Here is an 11,103-nt window from a genome sequence, read left to right on the forward strand (position 1 = left end):
TTCCTACATAAAAGAACCCAGCCATGAATCATCATGATTCATGAGTCATGCGGTCCCTTGATAAAATTTCATTTTGAAAAGTAAGGTACGTATATGTATACATTGTTATATATGTACATATATGCATCCGATTTCTTGTCAAAAATTACATTCCTCCCTTAAAATCAGGTTGGAACATGTTTCCAAACCGGTCTTTAAGGAAATAGGCCATTTTTATTGATTTTTCTAGTGCAAGATTATAAATTACTTTCATTTCATTTTTACTTAATTTCAGCAAACCCATACGTAAGATGTATGTATGTTGTTGAAATCAGACCATGTTTTATAGGAATTGGTTTAAGAATATCAAAATTTACGTATTTGAAATACCAACCATCCTAGAATCATCCAAAGGAGTTGATGATTTCATTACTACGAAATCTGGAATTTGAATAGATTTGAAAAACTCATTGTTTCTATCTAAGAAACAAGTCCTTATTGGAATCAATGTCCACAATTTTCAGCTATTTAAATCAACACAAGGTCTGATTTTTAGCTATTTTGAGATAAAAGTGGACGTCATCCATGTCTCCCATCCGTTTCAAAGATTGAACTTGACATCATTTATATATTTTCATCATTTTGATAATTTTATGTCAAGCCTCAAGCTTATGGACTACATCTCTAATTCATGTGCTTAATCATATAATGAGCACATATAGAGAAAGTCCTATATTTTAATCAATCTTCATGTATAGATTGTATGACGTGCAATACGGACTTTGAGAGATTATGAGGGAGTGAAGAATGTATGTTTCATATGAATGAATCTTGATGGATTATGAGAGAGAGAAGAATGAATGTTCCATATAGTTTCCATTCTCGTTTCATGCATTCACTTTCACTCAAAATCAATGGCACCACATGCACATTCTCAAGAAATTAAGTGATTCAAATTTAAGTTGCAAAAAGTGACCAAGTCATATTGCAATGAGAATTTGTAAACTTCACTTAACTTCAAAAGAAAACACAAGCAATGCATTCATAATCTTTTGGCCAAAGTGCATTTGAAAAACAACATGTTTTCTAACAATTTGGAACCTATGTTCTTTCAAAAGAATGAATTCTACAAATCACATGATTTGACAAAAGAAGAGTTCAAAATCAATTTTTATCATAAGATGATCATCATCATCTAGAGTTCACAACAAAGAACTCAATTCCAAATCTTCAAAAATCCTCAAGAATTATGTGTTTCAAATAACACCAAAACAAAGGATTTTAAACCAACTTGAAAACCCCCAATATTCAAATTCATTTATTCAAAAAAATGAATTTCGGTTCTTGAATCCAAAACCTCAATGCATAAGCATATAGGACTTACATCAATAACTCGTATATGATCCAAATGATCTTTAGTCCTTGGTCTAATTACCCCTGTTAAAGGCGGCAGGAACGGTTGGACCTCGTACCGACGAGCGGATCCCTTTCTCTTGAAAATTTTCTCAAAACCCCAATTTTAAAAGAATTTTACTGACTCGCATTTCGACCTTCTTGAAAAGGGAGTGGGGTGCGAACAGATGGCACACCCGGTGGGACCCGTCATTGTTTGTCTAAAGACTTATTTGGATCATATATGAGTTATTTTCACCAATGTCGGACATCAATTGCACAAAAAAAAAAAAATAAAAAAAATAAACTCACAAAAATGCATACCGACATCATGTAGTGTACATTGAGGAGATTTCATGAACCTCATTCATTTCAATTTATCCTACCCCTCCTCAATTTAAGGATTGTATGCAGCCCATGTATGCTCTCAAAATTTCAAATCTATCTCTTAGGAATGTATGCAATAGAGCCATCTATTTTGCATCTTCTCATGAATTTTGAAAAACAAATCCTTACCTATATCATATCCCGGTCATCATGTTGCCGGGCTATTTCTAGGACATTAGTCCAAGATATAGCCTTACAACTGGACCACCCAATTGGACTGAGAAGTCCCCCCATTAGTACCGAAACGGATAATAGTCCCGGTATATCGATGGGTGAACAAGGAGAAATGGAGAGCCCAAATCTAGAAAACCCTTGGAGGAGTCAATGCTAGTACTATAAATTTGGTATATAGGTATACCATAAATTTTGGATAAATAAAGAATCATTTACCCATTTATTTTCCATAGGTTCCAAGACCAATTTTCAAAATAATGCATATAGGCAAGAGTCCTAGGAATTGCATTATCAATTTTTCATTAACTGCTTGTTTGGACGCATGTGATGTTTTACTTTGCCCCTAAGTCCATGTCCAAACCCAATGTCAAAACTCTTCTCGAGTCTCTATTGGGTCAATTCATGTCAAAGTCTAATACCTTCTCTTGTCTAGATGGACTCAGAAAGTATCTTCTCATATGACCACATCCTATTCGGGTCATGTCAAGGCCGATCCGGACTTCGCATCATCCCAAGTGGAGTCTACCTACCTCAGTGGTATCTTTCATGGTACCCAACTTTTCGGTGTATGTTCCCGGATCACTTAGAGGATTGCGGTCTTGAAGAAGCAGTCAGTCTTGCCATACAGCCTATCAATGGCAATCTAATCCATGCAATTGCTGAAAGATGGAACCCAAGGACCAACACATTCTGGTTTCCATGGGGTGAAATGACAATCACTCTTGATGAGTTCTCCAACATTATGGGTTTGCCAGAACCAAAAGGTGACCCAAGAGGTCCAATTGAAGACCAGTTCCTTGTAAACCAAGGTCAAGTCAAAACTCTAGAAGTGATTCGTAAACTCACAGGGAAAAGGAGTTGGCATTTTCTAGAGAAAGATGGACATCAATATCTTCAACTACAAGAGCTTGGTGAAACATACTCCCAATTTGTCAACCCTGCGTCACTATCTAGAACTGTTGCAGACAAGTACAAAAACTCCATAGTGACTTGTACCGTGGGTCTTATCTTCTTCAATAATGAAGAACACATAATGGATTTCCGCATAGCTCGCCTCTTCAGAAAATAGGGGCATGTCCAAGTCCGTCACATTTTCATAGCAATGGCAGCCTTGGCATTCCTTTACAGAGGGTTGGCCAAATTTTCAATTGGAGATGCAGACTCGATAGAAGGATGTGTCTTTGCACTGCAAGCATAGTTCTACAAACATGTGGGGCCACAATCATGTCATTTTCAAAACACAGACGGTCAGTTATCTAGTATGGAGCACTACCGCAGAAAGATGGAGGAAGTTGATGACTCCACCATCATTTGGGACTTCTTTGATCGAGAGGTCATCAAGTCAAGATACACTTACAACCCAGTCAGAGGAAGTCTTCTATTGGGACCGTTTTTCATAATTGAATATCATCCGGAGCGTTGCCTCAGGCAATTCTCACTGCGTCAGAGGAATGCATATCCAATTGAGTCGGAAGGAGCCATTGTGGAGTGTGAACTAGACACTGAAGAGTGGTTCGGGATATACACCTATGCCCAGCAACGTTGGGAATCATTTGCTCACTTGTATCTTGTCCTTGGTCCATGAATGGGTCCCGAATATGTAAAATGGTGGGATGAAGTTCGCCCATCTATCCTTCTGTCCTAGATTGTCATGTCTAGTTCATTGTCATTAAGCCAAAATTTGTCAAGTTTTGTCAAGTTATGTTAAACTTTGTCAAGTTTTGTCATTCTCATCTTTCTTTTAATATGTAATCAAAATTTGTCACCTCTCATCAATTCACATCCTAACATTTTCAATTTTTCTTCTTGCAAGGTGAACATCCGCTTTATGGTTGAAACCAGAAGCCAAAGCAGGAGAAGGAGTGAAATGGAGCTTGATCAACCTTTTATAGGAGACAGGGGAGAAGAATCCTCCTCAGAAACACCTCCCAAGCTGGAAATAAATGACCCAGAATTTGAGGAATACAGAAGATTCCGGAAATACATGATCATGTTCAATGAAGAACAAGCGCAGGCAGAAAAAGCCAAAAAGAAAGGGAAGAAAACAAGAAAGTACTCATCAAGCAGTTCAGACTCTTCTGAAGACGCTACAACAGAATATAGTAGTGAGGAAGAACCGAAAACTCCCAAGAAAAAGAAGAAGGGAGAATCCTGAAAAACAAAAATCCAGGAAGTTGAAAAAAAGTTAAATGCAGTACAACTTAAAGGCAAGAACAAGAGGAATTTCACTTGCGAAGATTTCTACGAAAGCTTCGAAAATGACAAACACAAAAAAAACTTGCCCAAGAAATTTATCAAATTTGATGGCCATGGAGACCCAAAGGCACATTTGGCCATGTTCTTTGCTGAATGCTACAAATTCCGCCACAATCATAGGGCCCTCTTTCGATGTTTCCCTAGAAGCCTAGAAGGAATTGCAGCACAATGGTATCGGGAACACATCAACCCAGTGGAATTGAAAAATTTTGACATGTTAATCAACCTTTTCATCGAAAGGTTCATTCAAAACGTTGAAACTGCACCAACGATCACCACATTATGCTATCTAAAACAGAGGCCAGGTGAAAATGTGAGAGATTTTATTCAGAGGTGGAGGTCTTCTTGCAACAAGATGAGAGACCCAATCTCTCAATCCCATGCACTGGGATTGATCGTAAACAATTTGACACAACCATTAAGGAGCCTCATTTCCAATGCTCCAATCAAGTCTTTCATCGATCTCACTGAGAGGGCAGAATGCATTGAAGCAGGAATTGAGAATGGAGCTTTTGATGCTGTCATCCCGGTAAAAGTAAGGGAAGATACAAAAAAGAATAGCAGAAGTCAGAATGCTCCAGCCAACATCGTGGCCAACGCTGCAGCCTTCAAGAAAGAAAAGTCCGAATATCCTAAGAATAAAGGGGTAATGGACAAAGCTAGTGGCAGTAGTAGTGGCACCAAAAACAAACATCCTGGATGGGGGTACGATAGAAAATTTACCCCATTACAACAAAGTTATGAAGAGGTCATGCATATGCTAATCGAAAGAGGTACTCTGTTTCTCCCAAAAGTCTCCAACCCCCACCAATGATGGGGAAAAACAAAGAGCAATTCTGCAAATTTCATCGCGCTCCAGGACATGATACAGAAGACTGCCTTGTACTTAAAAACATTGTGCAAGATGCAGTTGACAAAGAAATAATCAAAGAGGTCAGTGAACAGCCGGACATTCTCAAGAATCCTTTTCCTAAACATGGCAAAGGAATAGTTTCGATGGTCAGATTTTCAACAGGTCGTCAAATTATGGTGACAAACAAAAGGGATACAGCGTCCCTGGATTTCTTTGGATTGCTTTTCAAACATGATAAAGGATCCATCAATGCACAAACCGGACTGGTTAAACAAGACCATCTGACAGAGATTGATCAGAAGTCACAAGTGTGCGACCCTGAACCATTGGAATCCATTTTCAATGAATTGGACCCCTTACCTGAAGTCAAGAAGGGAGGGTTTAGCCCTAACAGGGGGAATGAATGGGCTTTTGAATTATGTGAAAATAGTCCGATCATATTCTCTGATAAAGATCTACCAACTGGAGGTGCATCGCACAATGACGCCTTGCACATAGTGATAGAGACAAGGGGCACCAGAGTCTCCCACGTTTTAATTGATGGTGGAGCAAGCCTGAACATCTGTCCACAACAAACAGCTTGTGAGTTGGGCATAAGACAGGCTGACTATACTCCATCCAAAATTTTCATCCATGGATATGACGGGACAGGACAACCATGCCTAGGATGCATATGTCTGGATTTGAATATTTCTGAGACGTATCATCGGGTTTTATTTCATGTGGTGGATATAGAACCCTCCTTCAACTTGTTGCTTGGCAGGCCATGGATCCATGCTACCAATGCAGTTCCCTCCACTCTACATCAGTGTGTCAAATGGACTTACAACGGGAATTCTATAACCATCTATGCAGAGGATAGGGAAAGTCGGCTTGTACACCCAATGATTTCGGTACCAACATATACAATTGAGGTACCAAGTATTCGAGTCTGCAAAGAAGAAGAAATATCTCAAAGTCTTAGCAGGTTGGCCATTCAGAAACCAAAGAAACAGGTATGGGTGAAAAGGGGTACCAAACTTGAAACAAGTTACAAAAGTCATCCGTTGTTCAAGAAATTCTGCCAGAATGAGAAAGGATTGGATTTACTCATACGCCATGGCTACCAGCCATTTACTGGCCTTGGCAAACATGAAAATGGAATCTTGGAACCAGTTACCTTGACAGGACAACGAGGCACTCAAGCCTTGGGGTGCCAAAGCTATGAAAAAGTGGATGTTGAGGAAGAATTCAAGCCAGTACCTTTCGTCAAGAGCAATACCATAGGCGGATGTTCACCATCAATTTGAATCAACAAATCCGCCATCATTTTGTCATTTTGTCGTCATTGTACTCAAATAGACCAAGTGTCTTCATTTTGTAATACCTTCAAAAATACAATGACAAATGCAAATTACTTCCATATACAATGTCTCAAATTTCATCTAACTTCTTTACAATCTTTAGGATGACATTTGAGGATCAAACATCAAAAGCTTTTAAGGAGATAAATCCAGAACTCACTGAGGCCGAATGTCCAGAGTTCATCCAAATGAGAAAGCAAGATCAACCGTCACCTCTGATTAATGATCCGATTGAGGAAATTAACATTGGCACGGAAGAGAGTCCAAAGATTTTGCAAATTGGAACAAGTCTCTCAGCAGAAGAAAGAAAAGAGTTGATAGATTTCCTCAAAAAGCATCAAGAAGCCTTTGCGTGGACTTATGAGGACATGCCAGGACTTGATACAAAATTAGTCGAGCATCGACTACCATTGAAACCAGAATGCAAGCCAATCAAACAAAAGTTGAGGAAACTAGACCCTCGTCTTGAGGGGCAAGTTAAGGAAGGCCTGGAAGACCTACTAAAGGCAGGGTTCATCCGAACAATCGACTATCCTGAATGGTTAGCAAACATTGTGGTAGTCCCAAAGAAAAATGGCAAAATTTGGCTCTGCATCGATTTCAGAGATTTGAATAAGGCTACACCAAAGGATGACTACCCACTTCCAAACATTGACTTGTTGGTAGACAGCAGGTCACGCTATGTTCTCCTTTATGGATGGATATTCTGGTTATAACCAAATTAAGTTGGCAGCTCAAGATCAAGCCAAAACATCATTTACAACCCCATGGGGTACCTTCTGCTATACAGTAATGCCATTTGGTTTGAAGAACGCTGGGGCAACATATCAAAGGGCTATGGCAGCTATTTTTCATGACCAAATGCATCAAATCATGGATGCATATGTAGATGATCTACTAATTAAGTCAAAACAAGGGAGAATCACATCAACATTCTCTCTCAAGTTTTTGATAGACTCTTACAATACAAACTTAGATTGAATCCACAAAAATGTGTATTTGGTGTGGAATCCGGTAAGCTTTTGGGATTTATGGTCAGCCAAAAGGGAATCGAGATGGATCCTTCCAAAGCAAAGGCGATCATCGAAATGTCACCCCAACAAATCTTAAGGAGCTACGCAGCTTGCAAGGCAGAATTCAATCAATCAGAAGGTTTATATCTAATCTCGCCATGAGATGCGAACCCTTCAACCATTTACTGCGGAAAGGAGTCAAATTTGAATGGGGGCATGAATGTCAAGCCTCATTCGAAAAGATCAAGAAGTATCTTCTTTGCCCACCAATTTTAAAACTTTCAATTTTAGGGGAACCTCTACTCCTTTACATCAACGATTCAGTCTGTGGTGGATTTCTGGCTCAATATGAAGAAGGATGCCGAATAGAACATGCCATTTATTACATCAGTAAGACATTTGTGCAGTATGAAAAGAACTACTCGCACATGGAAAAAACTTGCTTAGCCTTGGTGTGGATGTGTCAAAAATTAAGGCATTATCTATTGGCTTGTGAAGTTAAAATTTTATCCAAACTTAATCCACTCAAATATATCCTCGAACAGTCATTTCTGAATGGAAGGATAGCAAAGTGGCAGGTTTTGCTGATGCAATATGATTTGGAATATGTGTCACAAAAATCAATCAAGGGGCAAGCCATTGCAGACCAATTGGCAGATTTTCTCTATATGAAGAAATTAGAACAAATGATGATTTTCCAGATGAGCAAATCCTGACAACTGAACCAGAGCCGATTTGGGAGATGTACTTTGATGGATCTAAGAGCACAGCTGGGGCAGGCATTGGGATACTTTTCATTACACCAGAAAGGGAAATGATTCCTTACTCTCTCAAATTGAATTTTTCCTGCACGCATAATATGGCAGAGTACGAGGCCCTAATCCAAGGAGTCAAAATGTTGCTCAAATTTAAAGTGCAGAGAGTTCGTATTTTTGGAGATTCTCTCTTAGCTGTCAGTCAGGTCAATGGAGATTGGCAAGTCAAAGATCAAAAATTGATCCCATATCAAGAGTTAGCAGCTTCCCTCTTAAGACAGTTCGAGGAATGTCAACTTTACATGTCAAAAGAGAATTTAACCCAATAGCAGACGGTTTAGCCAGTTTAGGCTCTACCATTGCCTTCAAACCTGGAGAATCTATCAGATCTTTTGAAGTTGGAAGACTCGAACAACCATCTTTTGTCATACCAGAACAGGTGTTGCAAGCAGAAAGTAGAGAAACACCATGGTATCAGAACATCAAGGATTTTCTCCAAACTGGAACACTTCCACCAGAAATGTCTCGAAAAGAGCAAAGAGTTTTGAGACACATGTCTTCAAGATATTTCATTCTAGCCGACATCCTATACAGAAGAGGATTCAGCACAGAATATGCTAGATGTCTCGATGCAAATGAGGCACTAGAAGTCATTCAAGAAGCCCATGAAGGAATTTGTGGGGGACATGTAGGGTATCAGACCCTCGTCAAGCAGATAGTCAGAGCAGGGTACTATTGGCCCACAATGCAAAGAGACTGTCACCAATTTGTCAAGAAATGCATCAAATGTCAGTTGCATGCACCATCAATTCATGCTCCAGCAGCGTACCTTCATTCGGTCAGCTCACCATGGCCATTCTCCAGTGGGCCTTCGACGTAGTCGGTCCAATCAATCCACCTGCCTCAAATGGACACAGGTATTTTCTTGCAGCTACAGATTACTTCACCAAATGGGTGGAAGCGATCACTTTAAAAACAGTCGAAGGACAACACGTAGTGTCCTTCATTCATAAAAATCTTTTGTGTAGATTTGGCATCCCGCATGATATCGTTTCTGATAACGGTACTCATTTCAAAAATGAGAAAATGCGCAATCTTTGTCATAAACACAAAATACAACATCACTTTTCTGCCCCATATTACCCTCAAGGTAATGGTAGGCAGAAGCAACCAACAAGATTTTGATTCGTGTCTTAGAAAGGACAGTTGAAACAGCGAGATTGGCACGAGAAATGCACAATGCACTTTGGGCGTATCGAACCACAATTCGGACACCCACCAATGCTACACCAGCAGAATTAGTATATGGAACGGAATTGTCCTTCCATTACATGTCCAAAAACCAGCAATGAAATTTGCTGCTCTCATTGAACTCCCAATTAACAAATACCAAAAAAAGAGACTTACTCAATTAGACCTCTTAGACGAGAAAAGACTACAAGCGGCAGAGCATGCCGAAGTCTATCGTAAGAGAGTCGCCCGACATTATGCCAAATCAGTCATTGAAAGAAAATTTCAGGTAATGATCTTGTTTTAAGATCCATAGTTCCACTCAGGAGTAGACCCAAAGGAAAATGGGCGCCGAACTGGGAAGGACCATATGTTGTCAAAGAGGTTCTACCTCACAATTCTTATCGACTGATTGATGCCGATGGGGTTGAAATCCCCGATCCAATTAATGCTTTGCATCTCAAAAAATTCTATACTTGAATTTGCAATTCAAAAAAAAAATTCAAAATAGTTGTGCTTTGATAAGCACGTTTGTAACAATTTTCAAACCAACTAAGGGGCATGGTATCCCTTAGGGAAAAGTTTCAAAATACATCAAAATTTTCAAACTCAACCCATGTCTTGAGACAATTGCAAGGGCATCGTCTTGAAATAGGCAAGAAATTTCACAGACATTGAGGGACTTATGTATAGTAATTAATGTTGGTCCCGACAATCGGCATTTGTAAAGGTCTAGCATGAGATGCCATAAGAAAAGTCTTGTCACCTAAAAGACCTTGGCAAGATGCTAGAAAAAGCTATCAAGCGAATGAGTTGAGCAATGAGCTCGGGGTGAGTGTAGTTGTTCCTCTGGTTCAAAGCTCAGCAGGCGCGGGTGGGCATATGACCTATGCTTACGCCGTGAAGCTAAAAAGCAATCCATGAACATTTTGCTTATATTAAGTCTCCTAAAGCCTTCTGAATTCGAGCAAGTAAGCCCGGGGAGTGGTTTTACATTTGGTACCTTGAGGCCAACTGGTCTAGGAGTTACCGGCCCAAAGCTTGTTACAAGGGTTCAGAAGAAAGCCCGATAGACTTGATATTACACAAAGCAAACTACACAAAACCGCCAAAGCGGTGGAACTCCGTAGTAGCTTTTGGGGTGGTGAGGAATTTCTCCCAAGAGTGAAGGGTGGCTCAAAAAGAAAATCAAATTCAAAAGCAAAGAGAGTATGTGAAAAATAAGTAAAAGAAGAGAAAAAGCACTTGCCAATGGTTTAGAAGGCATCGAAGGCAAATTTCTCAAAGCATCAAATGCAAAAACTTTCACAATTACAAAATTTTTCAACCAACATTAATTCCTCTACAAAGTCTCCAATGAGATGGAGAAAGATCTTCTTATTTCAGGTCTATGCCTAGCATTTCCCCTCGAGCGAGGATGGTTCAACATCATTTGAAAAATGGATTTTCCAAACGATTTGCAAAAATTTGGTGCGTGAATCTTTGCTATTAAGCAAATTATTCAATTTGCTTAACAACAAAGAGGGCATCTGTTAACACCCCAAATTTTTCCACATCAAAATTGAAGCAATGTGAAAATTTCACAAAAGAATTGTGAAAATTTGCAATTTCAAAGCCAATTTCGAATCTAAAGAACAATTAGATTCAAATCGTGAATTTAACCCGATACACGAATCCCAATGCAGGATTACGAGTCCAAATTCAATTGCAAATGTCATTTG

The sequence above is a fragment of the Nymphaea colorata genome, chromosome 13 (assembly GCF_008831285.2).
Source record: "Nymphaea colorata isolate Beijing-Zhang1983 chromosome 13, ASM883128v2, whole genome shotgun sequence".
Lineage (NCBI taxonomy): Eukaryota > Viridiplantae > Streptophyta > Magnoliopsida > Nymphaeales > Nymphaeaceae > Nymphaea > Nymphaea colorata.